General features: G+C 37.0%; 1 protein-coding gene across 1 annotated transcript in view; it reads left to right on the top strand.

Moving 5' to 3' along the window:
• The window catches only part of HS3ST5 (heparan sulfate-glucosamine 3-sulfotransferase 5), a 192,683-nt gene that overhangs the window by 54,113 nt on the left and 117,185 nt on the right, over positions 1–21,385 (top strand). The window contains exon 2 of the mRNA XM_004372481.1: positions 3,601–3,713. The gene's annotated coding sequence lies outside the window, so the exon portion shown is untranslated. The remainder of the gene's footprint in view (positions 1–3,600; positions 3,714–21,385) is intronic.

Genomic DNA, 21,385 nt, shown 5'->3' with positions numbered 1-21,385 from the left:
GCAACAATGGGCTCAAACATAGCAACAATTGTAAGGATGACATTGGACTGCGCAGTGTTTCGTTCTGTTGTGCACAGGGTTGCTATGAGTCAGAATCGACTCAAGGGCACCTAACAAACAAGCAAGTGCCTTAGCCCAAGCCTCTCTTTGTCCATCTATAAATGGGCCTAATAATATCATCTTATTAGACGTTTAGTCCAGTGTCTAATACATTCCCAAAAAAACCCATTGCCATTGAGTAGATTCTGACTCATAGCGGCCATATGGGAAAGAGTAGAACAGTCCCTAGGGTATCCAAGGAGTGGCTGGTGGATTTCAACTGCTGACCTTTTGGTTAGCAGCCGAGCTCTTAACCATTGCGCCACCAGGGCTCAGTACCTAATAGATGATAGCAATCATCATTAATAGACACATGTGCCCAGCTTAGCAGTTTTGCCCACCAACTACATTAAGGATTGTAGGACATTCATGGATGTAGTCTCTCACTGCACCAGGAATCTATTGTGAATGTTTTAGAATGTCCTCAGAAAAATGGCTTTGCATTACCACCAGCTCTCTAGATTGCTGTGTATATAGACCATGCTGTTTGTTAGAGTAGAGGGAAAATCAGAACATTTGCTTCAAAACACATTCTGGTTAAATTTATTGAACTGACCCACAAGAAAGTTTATTACACTGAATATTACACACTTAGGGATCATCTGCTAAAAAGAGTGGTTCTGCTAAATATGCTAAGGCCAATATTAATTTATAAAACTTAGATCTTTTTAAAGTTTAAATAATCCTGTCCTTGGCAGTGGATTATATTTCCTGGAGGGTTAAAGTATATATCATACGTGTAACGGAAATGTCAATGACATATCAATATTTTATTCTATTGCATATTAGCTATGCCAGAGCCCCTGCAGTCATACCTAATGTAAACTGCTCATTATGGGTCCACAACTGAAACCAAAAAAAGATGCAAACTGATTCTAAAATATCTTAATAATTTTTCAGCACTTTTTAAGCTATTTCATAAATTAATTTCAAAATGGGTGAGGCATAACATTAAGCTTTAGCTACTTATTATGTTTAAATTAAATATAAGCATTTAAAATAACCATTTTAATTAAATATAAGGCATAGGCAACTAATCATTAAAAGTGGAATTGGTAACTTGAGATTTATCATTCTGAAACCACTTGTACGGCATTTCTAATGAGTTCTTTCCTCTGTTTAAATGAAAGACTAAATGTATCTCCTCGAAGTGGCAGCTAGTAAAAGATAACCCTCTCTCAGGTCATGGTTGTCAATTTGATATTGAATCAAAGCAAAAAAATCTGCTTTACTAGTCTCTTAGATCTAAAACTGTATTACTATTTGCTAATCCAGCTCCAGTTTAATCTATAGTTAGTTCTATAAACACCTAAGAAAAAAACCAATAATTGTAATAGCATTTTTTACTACAAAAAAGACATATTTTGTAAAAATGTGTATGCTTTTTATAGAGGAGGCTCAGAAGAAGAAAAAAATCTAATTTGTGATTTAATTTTTTTTAATTCAAATAATGTATTACAATTTTAAGAATAATGTGAAATAGTACTATAAATATCTTCATTTTATAAATTGTTGATATAAATACTCCAGATTTATATTTGTAAGAACATACAAATATATATCTGTATATCTAAATTTCTGTGTTTGTTTAAAGGAAAACAATCATTGATGGACTAGTTCTTAGGGTGCATTGTAACTGTCATTTAGCATAAACTCAGGTACATGGTAGGTGCTTAATAAATGTAAGTTAAGGGAATAAGTATACTGATCAATTTTATAAACTGTCTTTAAAAGGACTCTTTGAAAACCATTTATTATTATATTTTACCTTCTACTTTAACCTACTAAATTAGAATTGCTGATAATACTGAAGTGCATCTACTCATAGCTTTGAAGGCAATATGTTTTTCTGTTATCTGTTACTTTTCTGTATTCTGGAAATAATACAAAGTTCAGAATCTAAACGAAAGCAGTGCCTCTGCTGGCTGAGAGAGTATGATTTAAAGGCAAGTTACCTTGTTTTGTTAACTTGTACTAAACACCTGCAATTACTGATTGTCACAGTCTTCTGTTGTGAAAACTGAACTAATTGAAGGTACTACCCGTAGGCGATGAGTTCTACGGTGTAATGAATGTTGAGTGCCCTCTTGAGTGTAGTATTTTAATTATGCATAATTATAATGTTTTCTGCTTATTTAGGAACCTTAGAAATACTTTTGTTTATCAAATAGATCGAGAAGCAGAGTAGTTGAGGTTTGTTTTGTTTTATATTGAGGTCAGCAGGCCTGTGAGCATGCCAAGAAGTTCTCATAAAAAATGGAGCCAGTTTTCTGGCTAATATGTGGATGCTAGAGGGTTGCTATCAGTCGGAATCGACTTAGTGGCAATGGGTTTGTTTTGTTTTGTTTTGTTTTTTGCTTTTTATTGATATGTATCATGCCCTGAAATAACTGGATTCACTATTTTCCTACTAATTTTCTGATTTCTCTAGAACTATGCTGGCCATATTGGGATTGTGAGTTGTGAGGTGAAAAGTTGACAAAGACTCAAATAGAAGAACTGGAAATAATGTATGAAAATATGCTAATCAGAGAAGAGAGCCTCACAATAAATTAAATAGCTGGCAATTAGTCACATGTATCAATTTTTAAGATCTTTTTTGGAAAGAGGGTGTGTGTGTGTGTGTGTGTGTGTGTGTGTGTGTGTTTGCTTTACACCCTAAATGTATTTGTATACAGTGGGCCCAAGTAAAAGATGGATTTCCCAGGCCATTTTGGTATAGAATAATCTTTGTGGCTGCTATTACTGAGTATATATTAGTGATAATGATGTATTGGGATCAAACGCCTATAATGTATTTAAGATGTCGTGGAAACTTTTAATAATAGCCTGAAATAACAATGATACATTAACTAAAAAAAAAAAAAAAAAAAACTTTAGCGTTGCAATCTGTTTTATTTTCCCCCTCTTTTTATTTATTTAACTTTTTTTTTTAATCCTTCTAGTATAGCACTTTACTTCTAGAGCCAAACATGTAACCTATAGCTAGAGAATGACTCAGGTCTCTTGGTAATCTATATACCCCTTAGAAAGAAGCGGTAACTGCTTAATATATTCAAGTTGTAGCAGAGGTTTAAGAATGATTGGTATGGATAATCTTATGGTTTGAGAAAAAGGTCAGTCTGGAGGTACACAATGTGCAGCATTTTTAAGAAAAGTAAATGTAACCACCCTCACTGAAAAATCTCAGCAGGCAGATCAAAAACAAACCACTGCTACAAGAACATTATTTTTTAAAAGTACATATGGGTTGCTCCCAATTTACAAGCCCATCTGTGATCAAAGGGAGTTAACAATTACATATTTCAGTGTTAAAGCTCAAATGGATCTCTGCTCTTTATCAGCAAATTGTTTAATAAAGGAATTGGAAGTACCATGAAAAAAAAATGTTCTGATCATCCACAATATACTTCTTCCCCAACAAATCTTTAGCCAGAGATAATAAGGAGCTGCAAAAAATGACTAATTGGAAAATCGCTTTGCCTCCATGTCCACCCTCAGGTGCTAACAAGGAGCGAACAACTCTAAAGGACAGCTGTAGGTGAAGAGAGGCCATGGAATATCCACCAACCACATAATCATCACTGGAATAATTGGGAAGTGTCTGAATGTAGGTATGTGTACTAAAGACTTCTGTGTGCTCTTGCAAACTGTGATCTAACTTTCCCAACTCCCATCCATGTTACACACCTGCCAACTGATTAGTCTGTTGAAAGCACTGCTTGATACAACTTGGCATGTACGCACACATGCACACGGCCACTCAGAAGCCTCCGGTAGCTCTCCAGAAGGCAGACGTAAAAGTCTTTACTCCTCTCTTGAGCTTTTTAAACATTCTACAAAACGACTTAAATTGCCTCCTGTTCTCTTGTCTCAGTGTTCCTGTACGGAAATCTCCCTCCCCAATGAATCTGATACTCATTTCCTGAACACAGAAAGCCTTGGTCCATGCCATCCCCAGTACCTGAAAGAACTTTCCCAACTCCTCTTGCTTGTTTTAGTTACCTAAGTTCATCCACATTACAAAATCTTGCTCATTTCCCCAGCCATATTATTTCCTTTCTTAGAAATTTCTGCAGAACGTGTGGTTTATACCCTTCCACTGGCACTTGACAACATTTATCCTATTTTGCTTTTTATCTCTTTCTGTATATATGCTGTGTCCTAAGTGCAGCTATTTATTTCTGGGAAAGTAGGAACCGTTGTAGTATTGTATGCCAGAATCCAGGGTGAGGGGAAACGGGCATGTAAGGAACTGCTGTGATGGAGTGAGACAATAAAGGGAAGTAGTTAAGAGCATAGACTTGGAGCTAGACTGCCTGAGTTTGAGTTCGTGTTCAACTAATTACTAGTTGGGTGACCTTGGCATTTTTTTTTAAAGCTCTCTGTCCATTAATTTCCTCATCTGTAAAACAGAGATAATACAGTCATGTACCGCATAACATCCATAGAGCAACATCCAACCACATATACTTCTGTGGTCCCATAAGGTTATAATAGAGTTCAGAAATCTCCGACGGAGAACAGGACATAGTAGATTTAGGCATGTCGCACTCGACAGTCACAATGATCCTCAAAAGCAAAGAAATAATCCTCCAAGCTGTTAAAGGATTGGCTCCACTAAAGGCTACAAGGCTAACAAAATGCAAGAGGGACCTATATCAGACATGGAGAAATTGCTAGTGACGTGGTGGATCGAGGACCAAACACAAAAGTGAATCCCTTTCAGCACTGTTGACTATCATTGCTAAGGCATGAAGCTTGTTCGAGATGATTAAAGAACAAGCAGAACCAGACTACAGTATCAAGTTTAGTGCTAGCTCTGGGTGGTTCAAGTGCTTCCAGCAATGTTTTTTGCTGCATAATGTGAAAGTGAGTGGTGCGACTGTGAGTGCTGACAGGAAGGCAGCAGAAGAATTTGTTAAAACCTGAGATAAACTAATTGTAGAGGGAGGTTGTTTGCCCCAGCAAATTTTTAATACGGATGAGACCTTATTCTGGAAGCAAATGCCTGGAAAGGACCTTCGTCCATAATATGGTGTTGGCACAATGTCCAAATCACATAACATCCTATCTCAAAAGATGTATCATGAACTTTAAGCGACATGTGACTGTAATAGTATACATCTTATTGGGTTGTTTTGAAGATTAAATGAGCTATTAAAAGAAAGGGCTTAGAATACTGTCTGTGGCATATTAAACTTGCAAAAATTGTTACATATTTATTACTGCATGTACAGTAATGTTCCATTTCAATTGTTATTGTTGTCGTTTTACACCATCTAGTCGATTCTGACTCATAGTGACCCTATAGGACAGAGTAGAACTGCCCCATAGATTTTTCCTAGGCTGTAATCTTTACAGAAGGCAGATTGCCAGGGCTTTTCTTCCATGGAGCAGCTGGTGAGTTTGAACCACCAAGTTTTTGGTTTGCAGCCCAGCACTTAGCCATTGCACCAACCAGTGCTCCTTCCATCTCAATTAATTCCTTCAGTAATGCCATACAACAGATGGCATTATCCCCATTCTAAAAACAGGACCACTGTGACCTTGAGAGGTCAGGTCATTGCCTAAAATCACAAGAGGAGGCAGAATAAGAACTGAAGTGTCTGACTTTAAACCTGAGCTGGTTTCATGTCACACATGACCTCACACACAGGTGCCAGTGAATAATTGTTATTGATAACAATGAAATTTATTCTTCTTCATTCTTACAGTTTAAGCCTAATTATGCTGATATTTATCTATGCAAATATTGTTTCTCTAGGTTTGATCTTTTAAAAAAATATTTTCAATATGAAAATGTTTTTAGTTGACTGTAGATTTTTTTTTTGTTGTAGGCTAGTCCAAATGGGATACAGTCATAGCTACTTTTTTGTTTGTTTAATTCAGAGGGTAAATTCAGCTCAAGAGGTACATCTGTTCCCTGGCATTGAAGGAGAACAAGAGAGAAAATACCAAATGGCTATTCCTACCCTAGGGTATTTTATAATCTAGGTGACTCAAGTAATAGAAGCACAAAAGAAACATCTAACACATTTTTAACTGCTCATTCCTAGGTTCACCATGAGATTGACTCTTTCACCCACCTCACTCCCCAACCCATGTAATAATGAAGGTTGGATGCAAGATTATTGTCTACAAAAATAACACCTTGGGGTTGCTACTTACAAGTAGTGAAACTATAAAATTTCATAAAGTGGTTTTAAAATTATTGTATTAGCATTTGAAATTATTTTGAAGAATTTACAAAGAACTCTAACTTGCCAGACTAGCCCCTCTTGCAATTTTTTTATTTTCTAGGAAATCATCAAGTCTTATTCTTGCGTCTGCCAGAATCCCTTGGCTGCTGCTACTTCACTTGCATGCGTGCAGCACTTAGCACTATTCTGAGAATGTAGTACATGATTGATAAATCCTTGGTTAAGTTAACTTGGTCACTCTACAATATTAAATGTACTTTACCCCTCTAACCCACCACTTAAATCCAGAAGAACTTCAGAGATCTTCAGTAGACCTAAAGGAACTACCTTTAGGTGAAATATAGCCAAAAGGATCAAAGGGACTAACATTTTTGAACACTTTCTTTATGCTACATGCTTTACTTTATATACATCGTTTTATTTAACCTGCAAGATAACCATAAGAAGTAGGTATTGTTATCCCCATTTAATAATAAGGAAGCTAAAATTCAGAGAGTTTAACTAATATTTAAAAATCACACAGCTGGTGAGAAAGGATTTCCAATGCAAGTCCAATCCAAAGGCCAAGCAAATGATGACGTAGTCTTGGTGTGAAGTAAGCCCCAGATTCAGAGTCATGGGGCAGGCGTCCTCTTTTGATACTATGTCTGAGTGACCTCCTGTGCCTTAGATTCCTCATCTTACATGACATTGTTATGGGCATCAAACATTATTTGTAAAACAGCTTTGACATTATCAGACACTCTATAAACGTAAATTATAGTTATAGGTCTTGTAAATTAAAAAAAAAGAAATAACAGTGAAGAAGTGATTTGAAATCCCTGGCAGGAACAGAAAGGAGATAAAAGCAGTGAAAGGAGGCAAAGATGTAGAAGTGCTACCTGTGTAGGGGTTATGAGACCAGATCTGGAAGATTGCCCCAAATGCTCTAGTAGCAATGCTGGTCTCATGCTCTCAGGTTATTAATTACTAAGTGACAGTTACCCTTATAATATACTGTCATGGATTGAATTGTGTCCCCCCAAAATATCTGTCAACTTGGTTGGGTCATGATTCCTGGTATCGTATAATTATGTACCATTTTGTAATCTGATGTGATTTCCTTACATGCTGTAAATTCAATCACTATAATCTAATAAGATGGATTAGTGGCAGTTATAGTGATGAGGCATACAAGATTGGATAGTGTCTCAAGCCAATCTCTTTTGAGATATAAAAGAGAGAAGTGAGTAGAGACACATGGGAACCTCATACCACCAATAAAGCAGTTCCAGGGGGCAGAGCATGTCCTTTGGACCTGAGGTTCCTGTGCAGAGAAGCTCCCAGACCAAAGGAAGACTGATGACAGGGACCTTCCTCCAGAGTCGACAGAGAAAGCATTCGCCTGGAGCTGATGCCCTGAATTTGGACTTGTAGTCTACTGGACTGTGGGAGAATAAACTTCTCTTTGTTAAAGCCATCCACTTGTGTTATTTCTGTTAGAGCAGCACTAGGTGACTAAGACACATATTATAGCGTGTTTTAAAATGTAGATGTTGTTGTTAGGCGCCATCGAGTCAGTTCCAACTCATAGCGACCCCATGTACAACAGAACGAAACACTGCCAGTCTTGCACCATCCTCACAGTCATTGCTATGTTTGAGCCCATTGTTGCAGCCACTGTGTCAATCCATCTCGTGGAGGGTCTTCTTTTTTTGCTGACTGTTGCTTTACCAAGCATGATGTCCGTCTCCAGTGACTGGTCCCTCCTGAGAACAAATCCAAAGTACGTGAGACAAAATCTCACCATCCTTGCTTCTAAGGAGCATTCTGGCTGTACTTCTTCTGAGACAGATTGGTTCGGTCTTCTGGCAGTCCGTGGTATATTCAGTAATCTTTGCCAGTAGCATGAATAGGCATCAATTCTTCTTCAGTTTTCCCTTATTCATTGTCCAGCTTTCACATGCATATGAAGTGTTTGAAAATACTATGGCTTGGGTCAGGCGTACCTTAGTCCCCAAAGTGACATCTTTGCTTATTAACACTTTAAAGAGGTCTTTTGCAGCACAGTTGCCCAACGGAATATGTCATTTGATTTCTTGACTGCTGCTTCCACGGGCATTGATTGTGGATCCAAGTAAAATGAAATCCTTGAAAAATTTAATCTTTTCTCTATTTATCATGATGTTGCTTATTGGTCCAGTTGTGAGCATTTTTGTTTTCTTTATGTTGAGGTGCAATCCATATCGAAAGCTATAGTCTTTGATCTTCATCAGCAAGCGCTTCAAGACCTCTTCACTTTCAGCAAGCAAGGTTGTGCCATCTCCATATCACAGGTTGTTAATGAGTCTTCCTCCAATCCTTCTTCATATAGTCCAGCTTCTTGGATTTGCTCAGCATACAGATTAAGTATGGTGAAAGTATACAACCCTGATGCACACCTTTCCTGACTTTAAACCACACAGTATCCCCTTGTTCTGTTCAAACAACTGCCTCTTGATCTATGTACAGGTTTCTCATGAGCACAGTTAAGTGTTCTGGAATTCCCATTCTTCAAAATGTTACCCATAATTTGTTATGATCCACACAGTTGAATGCCTTTGCATAGACAATAAAACACAGGTAAACATCTTTCTGGCATTCTCTGCTTTCATCCAGGATCCATCTGACATCGGCAATGATATTCCTCGTTCCATGACCTCTTCTGAATCCGGCTTCAACTTCTAGCAGTTCACTGTCGATGTATTGCTGCAACCGCTTTTGAGTGATCCTGAACAAAATTTCAGTTCTGTGTGATATTAGTGATATTGTTCAATAATTTCTGCATTCTGCTGGATCACCTTTCTTTGGAATGGGCACAGATATGGATCTCTCCTAGTCAGTTGGCCAAGAAGCTGTCTTCCAAATTTCCTAGCATACAAGAGTGAGCACATCCAGTGCTGCATCCATTTGTTAAAACATCTCAATTGCTATTCCGTCAATTCCTGGAGCTTTATTTTTCACCCTTCCCTTCAGTGCAGCTTGGACTTTTTCTGTCCATACCATCGGTTCTTGATCATATGCTGCCTGCTGAAATGGTTCTAAAGGCCAAGCAAATGATGTATAGTGTCTCTGTGGTATAGTGTCTCTGTGTATTCCTTCCTTCTTCTTTTGATGCCTCCTGCATCTTTCATTATTTTCAGTATTGCAACTCAAGGTTTGAATTTTTTCTTCAGTTCTTTCAGCTTGAGAAATGCAGAGCATGTTCTTCCCTTTTGGTTTTCTAACATCAGGTCTTTGCACATTTCATTATAAGATTTTACTTTGTCTTCCTGAGCCACTCTTTGAAATCTTCCATTCAGCTCTTTTACTTCATCATTTCTTTCTTTTGCTTTAGCAACTGTACATTCAAGAGCAAGTTTCAGAGTCTCCCCTGACATCCATTTCGGTCCTTTCTTTCTTTCCTGTCTTTTTAATGACCTTTTGCTTTCTTCATGTATCATATCCTTGATGTCATTCCACAACTTGTCTGGTTTTCAGTCATTAGTGTTCAATATGTCATATCTATTCTTGAGATGGTCTCTAAATTCAAGTTGTATTTTGGTTCTTGTAGAATTACACAATTTTCTTCAGCTTCAACTTGAACTCGCATGTGAGAAATTGATGATCTGTTCCACAGTCAGCCCCTGGCCTTGTTCTGACTGATGATGTTGAGCCTCTCCATCATCTTTTTCCACAGATGTAGTCAATTTGATCCTGTGTATTCCATCTGGTGAGTCCATGTGTGTAGTTACTGTTCATGTTGTTGGAAAAAGTAGTTGCAATGAAGAAGTTGTTGGTTTTGCAAAATTGTATCATGTGATCTCAGGCATCCTTTCTTTCACCAAGGCCATATTTTCCAACAACTGATCCTTCTTCTTTGTTTCCAGCTTTCACATTCGAATCACTAGTAATTATCAATGCATCCTGGTTGCATGTTTTATCAATTTCAAAGTGTAGAAGTTGGCAAAAGTCTTCAATTTCCTTATCATTGGCATTAGTGGTTGGCACATAAATTTGAATAATAGTCATATTAACTGGTCTTCCTTGTCAGCATGTGGATATTATCTTATTACTGACAGTGTTGTACTTCAGGATACAATCTTGAAATGTTGTTTTTGATGATGAGTAGGACACAATTCCTCTTCGATTTGTCATTCTCAGCATATTCGACCCTAAGAATGTCTGATTCAAAATGGCCAATACCAGTCCATTTCAGCTCACTAATGCCTAGGATATCTTTATGGGTCCATTTCATTTTTGACAACTTTCAATTTTCCTAGAGTCATACTTTCCTGCATTCCATGTTCTGATTATCAATGGATGTTTGCAGTTGTTTCTTCTCATTTTGAGTTGTGCCACCTCAGCAAATGAAGGTCCCAATAGCTTAACTCCATCCACGTCATTAAGGTTGACTCAACTTTGAGTCATATTTTGGGTGCCTTCCAACCTGAGGGGCTCATCTTCTGGCTCTATACCAAACAATGTTCTGCTGCTATTCGTAAGGTTTTCACTGGCCAGTTTTTTCAGAAGTAGACTGCCAGGTCCATCTTCCTAGTCTGTCTTAGTCTGGAAACTCCGATGAAACCTGTCCACCATGAGTGACCCTGCTGGTATTTGAAATATCGGTGACATAGCTTCCAGCATCACAACACTACACAAGCCACCACAATACAACAAACTGACAGATGTGAAAATGTAGATAGAATGGCCATAATCACTAGACCAAGGATCTGGGCATAGGACAAAACATCGGAAATCAGGACTGTTGCATATGGAACCATTTGGGAGACTTGTATACGGAACGGTTGTGTGACAAGATACTCACTAGGAGCATTAAGAGTAACACTGTCCTTTAATATATGATTCTACAAGTACCTGTGCAGCTCCCTGAGGACCTGAAACACCCTAGGAGCCTCAGTGAGATCCATCCTGCTGCTTCTTGAAACAATCTGTTTAACAGTGTTTCAAAGGAATTGGCACTTCACGTTGTGGCTGGTGTCTGGTTTTGAGCATGTGGATTTTGAAGGGAAGTAAATATATTTGGTGCTTCAGGTATTATGATAGTGAAAACAGCTCAGTCTTATAAAACTGTGAGCTACTTTCAGTTTCTTAGCACTTAATTGCATCCCTACTGAGTTTGAATAATAAGTCATTAATCTGAATAGCATATGACATAATGCAGTTATGTAGATTTAAGAAAGTTACCCACATTTCTTTCTATTCTTTTGTTTACATGGTAAGTTCCAGAAACCACCTAAAAAAAATTTTTTTTTAGTTGTGTTTTCACCTGAATGAGAATAGATAACCTAGCTGATAAGGAGAGATTAAGAAACCACATTCATACGTGTTTTTTTGTCAAAGCCTGCTTAGAAGAGGCCTGTATTTCCAAGATCTACTGCTGAGATGGAGAGTCTGTGATCAATTGCTCAATTTCATCTGAACAATTTCAACTGTCAAGTATTTCTAAAAATATAGACCTATGACAGTAACACATTTGACTTTTGTAAATAGCCTCCTTAATATGTGTAGTTTACTATTATTGTTAAAGTTTAAGCATGTTGATGGTGGAATGGGTTGCAAGATAATGATTGCAATAATACAGCAACAAATGGATAATTCAGGGAATATTTTGGAGGATATATTCTTCAGTTGTTATAAAAGTATTCTGTAAACTGTAAGCCAATATACAAATATTATTTATAGGAATACTTTTTATAATGCTAAATTATGTTTTTCTTCAAGGTGGTGAAACAGAAAAATTTTCCTATCTCTGTTACTTTAAAAGTAATCATGAACATGGGTTCTTTAACACACAGCAGGACAGTACCATCTGATAGAAGACTCAAGAATTATAATAACATCTGTTACTCATAGAGTGCCTGCTTTATGTGAGGCACTTTCAAATAGATCATTCTCAATCATCAGAATATTCCTGCAAGGTGATTTTGTTATTCCTTTATATAGCTAAGGAAACTGATGTACAGGTAGATTAATAAATAGAATAGTAAACTAGTAAATGGTACAGCACAGTTCAAACCCAGGTCTTTTAAACTCTTAAGCCCATGGTCTTAGAAAAAGAAAAACTCTCAAAACAAAAACAGTAATAATAGCTGCCATTTGTTAGTATACCAGGTAAGGGACTAGGTACCTTGAGGGCTTTCAATCCATTATCCTATTAAACAGCTCAAAACAGTTCATTCATCTCAAGTTTTCCCAATGAATGGATATTAATATCCCCATTTTCCTTATGAGAAATTTGAGTTTCAAAAGCACTGTGTTACTGAGCCAAGTTGCCACACCTGGTAACTAGCAGAATCAAGCTGCCAACTCAGGTCTTGATTAGTTTCAAAATCCATGTTATTTCTACTATAGAATATGATAAACTCAAATGTATGTCTGCTTTATAGCATAAAGACTCTGAACTGCTGCATAGTTATCCTTTGTTCTCTGAAATTATACTGAGAACTATTTCAGTTCTGTTTAGAAAAAAATTTTCAGAAAGTTTGTACTAATTCTATGAATATACACTAGTTTGTGTTTATCCTAATGATGCCAATGTTTACATTAAAGTCAGTTTATAACATTGCAAATCCCATGTGTTCACCTTATATTTCATAGTCTAGAATTTCACTAAGAACTTCAAAATTAAAACAGATTTGTTAACCTCAGGAAAACTGCCTTACATAGGTAAAGTGTTGTCCAGAAATACCACAAGTTACAAACACAACTGGATAGCTTTCATCCTAACCTTACAAGAAGCCTAAGGCAGAACTTTGCATCCATTCATTAAACAAGTGTCAATTGATTGCCAACTATTTTCATAACTCTGTGCTGGGAACATTGACAGATAATAAGAACTCAAAAACCCCTGCCTTCAGAGATTTTTACAAAGTAATTAGTGAGAAAAGACTTGGTAACTATTAAGAAACAAAAAGCAAAGTTAACATTGCAACAGTGAAATAAATCATATTTAATAAAATTTTTTTAAAAAGAGTGCTCCAACTTCATGGGTGGGGGTAGTAACTGTGGGTTGAAGTGGTCCAAAAAAGCCCCACAGATGGAAGGCAACTGAGTAGGCAGAGAGGAAGAGATGGAGGGCACTGACCAGGCAGATGTTCTTGGTGGAGGTGGCCAGGCACCAAATGCATTCATTGCCCTGAAACTTTTGTGCAGAGAACTGGAGAAGACAAGACTGGAAAAGGTTGTGGGGCCAGAGAACCAAAGATTTTGATCTAGCTAAGAACTCTGGCCTTTGGCCTCCAGGTGATGGGGAGTCATTGAAAAATTTTGAGCAGGAGAATAACAATTAAAATGGTGCTTTAAAAAAGATTAATTTGGCAGGACTAGGCAGGATGAATTGGTGGAAAGAGAACAGGAGCAGAGAAACTACTGCAATAACTCAGGTGGAAGGGGATGAGCTTCTGGACAGAAGTGACACTGGGAATAGAAGGAAACAAATAAGTGCAAGAGATAATACAAAGAAAGACGTGAGTGAAGGTGATGACTGATATGGGAGGGAAAGACACAAAACACACTAATTTTTATATTATTTTTGTGAACTTTTAGAGTGTACAAAGTATATAGGCTTCATCAGACGTTGTATATAACATTCATGGTCTGAGATACCACTGGATTCAAGGAAAATCTTGCTTTTACTGAATGCAGTATTTCTTTTAGCAAATATCTGCAATCAAGTCCTGCATTTCAAGAGATAATAAATACTAATTATAAAATGCCTGCGACAACAATTTTAGCCTTATGTCACCACAGTAATAATAATACAAAAAACTGCAGTACAAGATGGCAACACAGTTAGATGAATAAAGAAATTCAGCTAAACAATTGTTTTTCACTTACCTTCAAGATTTCAATTAAATAATTTAGCAGTTGTTATATTTTCTACCGAATTGGCTTTTAAAAACTGAATTGATTAAGCTTAGAGTAGATTATTTTTACAAATATAGATATGATTCTCTAGGTACCTGGGTTTTATTTAGTGCCTTCCTCCAGCATTAATTCCACTGTCTTCAAAATATCTTTGTATAGTAATTATATTACTTTACAGACAGAAAAACCAAACCATAGAGGAAGTGAATTAATGATTATGTAATACAAGGTAGTGTGAGGGCTGAGGAATCCATCTGTCTTCCCTGTGAGTCCAATGGACTATACAGATAGAAGATTAGAAAGAAAGCATATTATTTTCAGTTATTTATGTTTAGTAAAAATATCAAGTGCCAGGCAAATTTAACCTACCTCTAAACAAAACAGATAAAAAAAAAACAGAAACCAACTCTACTGCATTCTGTGATGTATATCCAGTTATTTCAGATGCTGTTTTTCATGCAGCAAGTAAAACATATTGTGGCTTCTAATATTAATTCATTCTCCACTTAGCATTGTTACAAATATTTATGATCCAGTTTAGAGCAAAACATATTGTTATCCATTTTCCCCAGCTTTGATATAAAAGCATTCTTCAGTTTTTTCAAGGTAGGAATGTTGTCAAAGTTTGATGGTAATTTATGTTGTCAGTCCATTAAGTTGATTTTATGGCAGCCAACACAACTATTGTCCATTTATGAGAAACCCGAGGACCATTCTAGGTCTCCACGAAGGCTGTTTGATACCTGCCCTCTCATATGGCTGACCTTGAGGGGAGTTGTTTGGTAATTTATGGCAAACACCATCTAGGAAGACCCATTTGCAAGATTCACTGTCATTTAGTGCTAAATGATCATTGCTGAGTCCAGAGACAATCTGAGCTCCTGACAGAGCAATCCCATAAAAAATATTGCCTACCCACCCAGGTGTCCTTTCCAATTATCTGGAGTAGAAATTAATACTTTTAAAAGCTGCTAGTTTTTGAAAGGTTATTACAATTTATTCCAGCAGTTTCTTTTGCACATTATGATGAATTGGTTTATTACGCCATTATTTTCCATGTCAGCTTTTTAGAAGATTGAATCATAATGTTGAAACACTAGTATGAATGGCAAACATACTATTTTATAGCTGAGTAATATATTTATTTGAGAAAAATGTGTTCAGTTTTTAATAACAGGTAATTTTATGTTTATGTTCCCTAATGCTGTTGTCAGGTATTATTTATTTCTATTTGGTAAGAATTAGAGAACTTTCTTTTCAAATGTTAATGGTGGTTTAGACAGATTTTAGAGCCATAGTAAGAATATATTACTTAAAAGTAGAAAATATAAATTGTGTTTTTCCCTGAAAGCTAATATTTTCTAAGGTTTTCTTGACACCAATTTAATATATGATTACTTCCAGGGAGAATAATACTTACATCTCAATATTTTCTCTAAATGTAGTAGAGGGAGGTGGGGAGACTTTTTCATTAATTTTTCCAGAGTCTTAATGACTTGTAAGTTTTTCCTTAATAAAACTTCCTATCTTAAATGATGTTTCATAATCACTTATAGATGTTCTATCATTTATAACTATTTTGTAAAATAACATTAATTACCATTTTGCTAGAAATTTATCTTTTTTCAGCCATTGCTCTGTATGTCTACTGCAATAGTAAGAAATTATAGGTAATTTTCTATTTAACTGGATATAAAAGCATAATCATTGTACCTGTATATGATAAAGATTGATTAGAAATATTCTAAATAGGGTCCTACAAGCCATATTCATTCATACAGCAAATAGGTTTCAAATGCCAGTTGCATGCCAGGTGTTATACAATTGTGTGGAGCTGGGACACATCCATAGCAATATTTTAGAAATTCAGCTGTTTTATTTCTATTATGATTATTCTTATCCTTACAATTTTTTTTAAGAAAAAGAAATACAATTCTGAATCTTGAGTAAAATGAGCATGCAAGCAAATTTAGTAACACTTTAGAAGCTTTGAATTTGCTACCTCCAATCCAACAAACACTTGCCAAAGGAAATACTGTATTTTGTTTTTCTCATCAAAAACATTTGTTTCTTTAGCAAACATTGTCAACATTGAACTATTTATTTTTGTTGATATGACTGAAACAAATGTTATTTTTAGCTGCATTAATATTCAAAACAGTCTATAAATGTTTTCCATTGTGTCAGAAGATTCTTGATAAAATAGGCTGAAAATGTGTGCCAGAGTTTCTTTTTTTAAAATTTTTATTGAAGTATAACATAAATACAGAAAAATGCACACATCATAAGGATACAACTCAATGTATTTTCACAAAGTGAGCATGCCTATGTAACCAGCACCCAGATCAAGAAACAGAAATCAGCAGCACTGCAGAAAAAGCCCCTATGTCCTTTTCCAGTTACCACCTACCCTCACCACCACCTCCATCACCACTACCACCTCTTGTAACTACTGTTCTGATTTATAGCATCATAGATTAGGTTAGGCTGTTTTTTAAACCTTGTATAAATGAAATCATGGCTTCTGTCACTCGACATAATGTTTTTGAGATTCATCTATGTGGTTGTATGTAGTTTATGATTATTGTTCATTCTCATTGCTGCATTGCATTCCATTGTTGGAATATACCACATTTTATTTGCCCAGTATACTGTTGATGAGCACTGGGTTGATTGTGGTTTGGGGTTATTACAAAACATACTGCTGTGAGCATTACTGTATACATCTTTTCATGAAATATAAAAACATCTGTTGGGTACATTCTTAGGAGTGGAGTAACTGGGTCTCAGGATAGGTGCAGGTTCAGCTTTTATAGATACAGCCAACCAGTTTCCCTGAATCCTGGTAATTTCTTATACTTGTTAGTTAATTTCCTTTTGGCCTCAGTTTTATCCTTGCTTAAAAAAATAATAAAAACTGAGGGAGAATTAGAGTAAACTCTGGATTCCTTTCAGACCTAGAATTCTGTAACTTGTTTACAGTGCAGAGCATTGGCACAGATTTTAACAGAAGGCAGAAAATGGAAATCTGCTGTTCAGTTTTCCATTATATTTCTCTATTTGCATTTGCATCTGGATTTGACTGTTAATGAACCTGAGCATTCACATTTTATACTAAATAATGAAATTACAGTATCTTGTGCGGAGGAGCTGGAAAGTTTTCTGATTTGCCCATCATATTCTTCCAAGTAACAGAAAATTTTTTGCCACGCTGGTGGTAATAACCAATAATAATATCCAAACATAAAACTGGTCCTCTCTTCAATGTTCCTGGTTATTTAGAAAGGAGTAGAGCAGGGATTGTATATATACCTCTCTGTGGCATTTTGCATATAATAAGTCCTTGGTACATTTTTGTTGAACACATTTATCCATTTTGTTGAATTTTTTTTTATGGGCTTTTGGAGTTGCATAGAATCCTGGTGCTGCTGACTGACTTTGCCAAATTATTAACCTCCTTTAGCCTTATTTTCCTCATCTGTATGTGGAGAAAATAATAGTCCCTGCCTCATAGATCACTATGAGGGTATAATGTCATAGCACATGTGAAGCACTTAGCATAGTGCCTGGCATGTGATAAATGCTCAGTAAATGCTAGGTGGTGTTACTTTGATTTTTCTATTTTAATAGGGGTTTCTTCCCACCTCTCTTTGTCTAAAGATAGTCAAGCTGCTCATAATCTATGGATAGACAAACATGCTATACAGTCAATTAGAACTTGACAGTAGATTTTATCGTATCTCTGGTTATTTTTTCTCACAAATATTTATTGAGTACCTACTATATGCTATGAACTGTGCAGACCGCAGGGATACCACCACCAACAGTTCAGACACTACCCCTGGGCACACAGAGTTGATGAGGCTTGCAAGTCCACGGGCAGTTATAGTGCAGTGGGACCGGGACTAGAGGGGAAGCCCAGCCACTATGAGTTTGTACAGGAGAATCACCCAACTCCAGAAAAGAAGGCTTTCTGGAGGAAGTGACAGTCAACTGACAGCTGAAGGATGCACAGGAGTTAGCCAGGTGGGAGAGGGGTCAGAAGTATGTACGAATAACTGTGTAGCAGGCAGAATTAGAGGACCTAGAAGATTTTCAGAAAGACTGATGCTTAGAAAGCCAGTGTCATGGTTTGAATTATGTCCCCCCAAAAATGTATCAGTTTGGCTAGGCCATGATTCCTGGTATTGTGTGATTTTCCTGTATGTTGTAAACCTGCCTCTATGATGTTAATGAGGGAGAATGGGTGGCAGTTGTGTTAGTAAGGCAGGACCTGATCTACAAGACTGGATTGTGTCCTGAGGCAATCTCTTGAGATATAAAAGACAGAAGTGAGCGGTGAGACCGGGGGACCTCATACCATCAAGAAAGCAGTGCCAGGAGTAGAGTGCATCCTTTGGACTGGGGTCCCTGTGCTGAGAAGCTCCTAGTCCGGGGGAACATTGATGAGAAGGCCGACAGAGAGAAAAAGTCTTCCCCTGGAGATGACGCCCTAAATTTGGACTTTTAGCCTACTTCAACTGTGAGGAAATAAACCTCTCTTCGTTAAAACCATCCACTTGTGGTACTTCTGTTATGGCAGCACTAGATGACTAAGACAGCCAGGTACAGGGAACAGAAAGGGAAATGGGCCAAGAAGAAAATGAGGCTGAACATCAGGGACCAGTCTATTAAGGCCTTGTAGACTAGACTGACTTCAACATGAGGGTAATAAGAAGCCATTGAGTGGTTTTAAATTTTAGTGTCTTGATCAGATTTGTATAGAAGAAAGACCACTGTTAATGCAGAATGAGGAGTGGAATGGGCAGGGACAAGAGAAGAGGCAGGAAGACCAGCTAGAGGCTGGGGCAGTAAATAGAGTAGAAAGTAACAGTGGTCTGAATTCAAGTCTTAGGAGTGGGAATGGGAAGAAGAGGATGGATAGAAAGTATTTCACTTAGAGATTTTTTTTGGGGTGGGGAGGAGAGGGGCAGTGATCTAGATTGGTACCCAAATTCTAGCTTGGACAATGGGATGGATAGTTATGGCAGTCATTGAAGCAAAGAATGCAGAAAAAAAGAGAGAGAGAAGGTTGGAGGTGGAAGATGATACATTCCACTGGGGCACGAAAATACTGAAGTTCTTGTATTATGCAAGTGGAGAAGACGTGTAAGTGTTGAATAAATAGCTTTGAGTTCAGAAATTGTTTTTGTGTTGTTAGGTGCTGTTGAGTTGATTTTCAACTTATAGTGACTCCATGTGACAAAGTATAACTGCCCTATAGGGTTTTCTAGGCTGTAATCTTTATGGAAACAGATCACAAGGTGTTTCTCCCACAGAGCGTCTGGGATGGTTCCAGCTGCCAACATTTCGGTTAGCAGCCCAGTGCTTAATCTTTGTTCCACCAGGGTTCCTTGAGTCCAGGAGAGAAATCTTAAATGAAGATATAAATAACTTTGCAATTGTGGCAGCCGTGGACATAGGATAGGTTGCTTAAGCAGACTTTAGGGTGAGAAGAGAAGTGGCCTACAATGGAACCCTGAGGAAAAGTCACATTTAAGACATAGGTAGAAAAAGAAGAACCTCAAAGGACACTGAGAAGGAAAAGCCACAGAGGTAATAGGAAAATGCGAAGAGTGTGGGTATTATGATGACCAATGGAATAAAATGCTTCAAGAAGGGAATAAATGGCCAATAGTGCCAAATGCTGCCAAGATGTGAAATAAGCTAGTGATTGAAAAGTGCAACCACTGGATTTGGCAACAAGATCTGTGGAAACTTTGCTAAGAAGAGTCTGGCTTTGAGTAAGCCAGGGTACAAATAAAAAAGGAAAACATAACTAAGAATTGATGGAATCCCAAGTAAATATGATTACTTTATAGCAATTATGTAGTAACTATGTTGTTAAGATAGTAACACTAATATCTATTACATACATATTTTAAAACTTAGCAACAACTTTTGATCAGTTTTTTTCTTTCTCTTTAATGGGTTTTCCATCAATATTTTGACATTTACCTTTAAATCATAAAAATATTCTCTAAAAGAATATGTTTAGGGGCCACTGAACTTCTGTTAAGAGTGATAGAAAAATTCAGGAATAGATAATGGTGATAGTTGAACAACATGATGAAAATAATTAGTGTCACTGAACTGTAAATATGAGAATTGTAGAAATGGCAAATGTTTTGTAACATATGTATTTGCCACAATTTTTAAAAAGCTAAAAAATATATTAATTTTATGCTGTAATCCAGTTGCCAGAAATTTGCTCATTAATGAACATCAGCTGAGAATTCTGAAGAAACAGAAATTGAGGTGGAAGGAGGTTTCCTCCAGAAAAAATTTCTGTTGAGATTTTTTTTTTTTTTTAATGTTGGAATAGAATGTGGAAGTGTAGCATAGAGGAATTCCAAATGGAAGAAGAGTCCCTGTCCTTGCATGTACGTATATGCGGAGTCAAGCACAGAGCGAGAATAAACTACTTGGAGAAAAACTGGGTGATTCATTATTGTGAGTTAAGAGGGGACATGTTATAAATCACAAGCAAGAGAAGCACAGTTCTGTTTTCCCTGCTCTGTTCCACTGCTGAAAATTAATTTTCCTGAAGATTTTTTTTTCCTGGTGGCTGTTATTTACAGTATCGTCCACCCAAACTAGCACATTTATTTCCACAGGCATTTCCTGTTGATGCTCCAGGGTAAAAGGACAGCAAATTAGTTTAGGGGGTTGTAGGAACTCTATGTGAAAGCACTGTTTCCATTTCAATCTATAAAGACAGGGTGTGTTATCATTACGTTTCACACCAAGCCCAACCCCAGTTTAGTACATGAGATTTGTATTTACAAGAGTTTTGAAAAGGACAGTGTTTGGGGAAAATTCTTTTTACCAACATGTAAGGCAGCTTAGGCATATGACATAATGGGTCCTTTCACGGACCCTGCATCTTCACACAGTGGTTTTGTTGCTTTGAGGGTAGAGCTAACGGGGGCAGCTGTTCTGTGGAGCAGTTGGCACGGTCTGGGAGTCAGGCACGGCATCCCTCACCCCTCCCACCTCTTATATGCATGCCCCTTCTCAGATTGCACACCTGTACCAGGCACTGGACTAAGAGTTTCAATGTACTTTGTCCTCGTTTGATCTCCATCAGAGACATGAGGTCAATGTTGTTGTTGTTGTTAGTTACCGTCAAGTCAGTTCCGATTTATGGTGACCCC

The sequence above is a fragment of the Trichechus manatus genome, unplaced genomic scaffold (assembly GCF_000243295.1).
Source record: "Trichechus manatus latirostris isolate Lorelei unplaced genomic scaffold, TriManLat1.0 scaffold00017, whole genome shotgun sequence".
NCBI lineage: Eukaryota > Metazoa > Chordata > Mammalia > Sirenia > Trichechidae > Trichechus > Trichechus manatus.
This window is presented reverse-complemented; position numbering and strand designations above follow the sequence as displayed.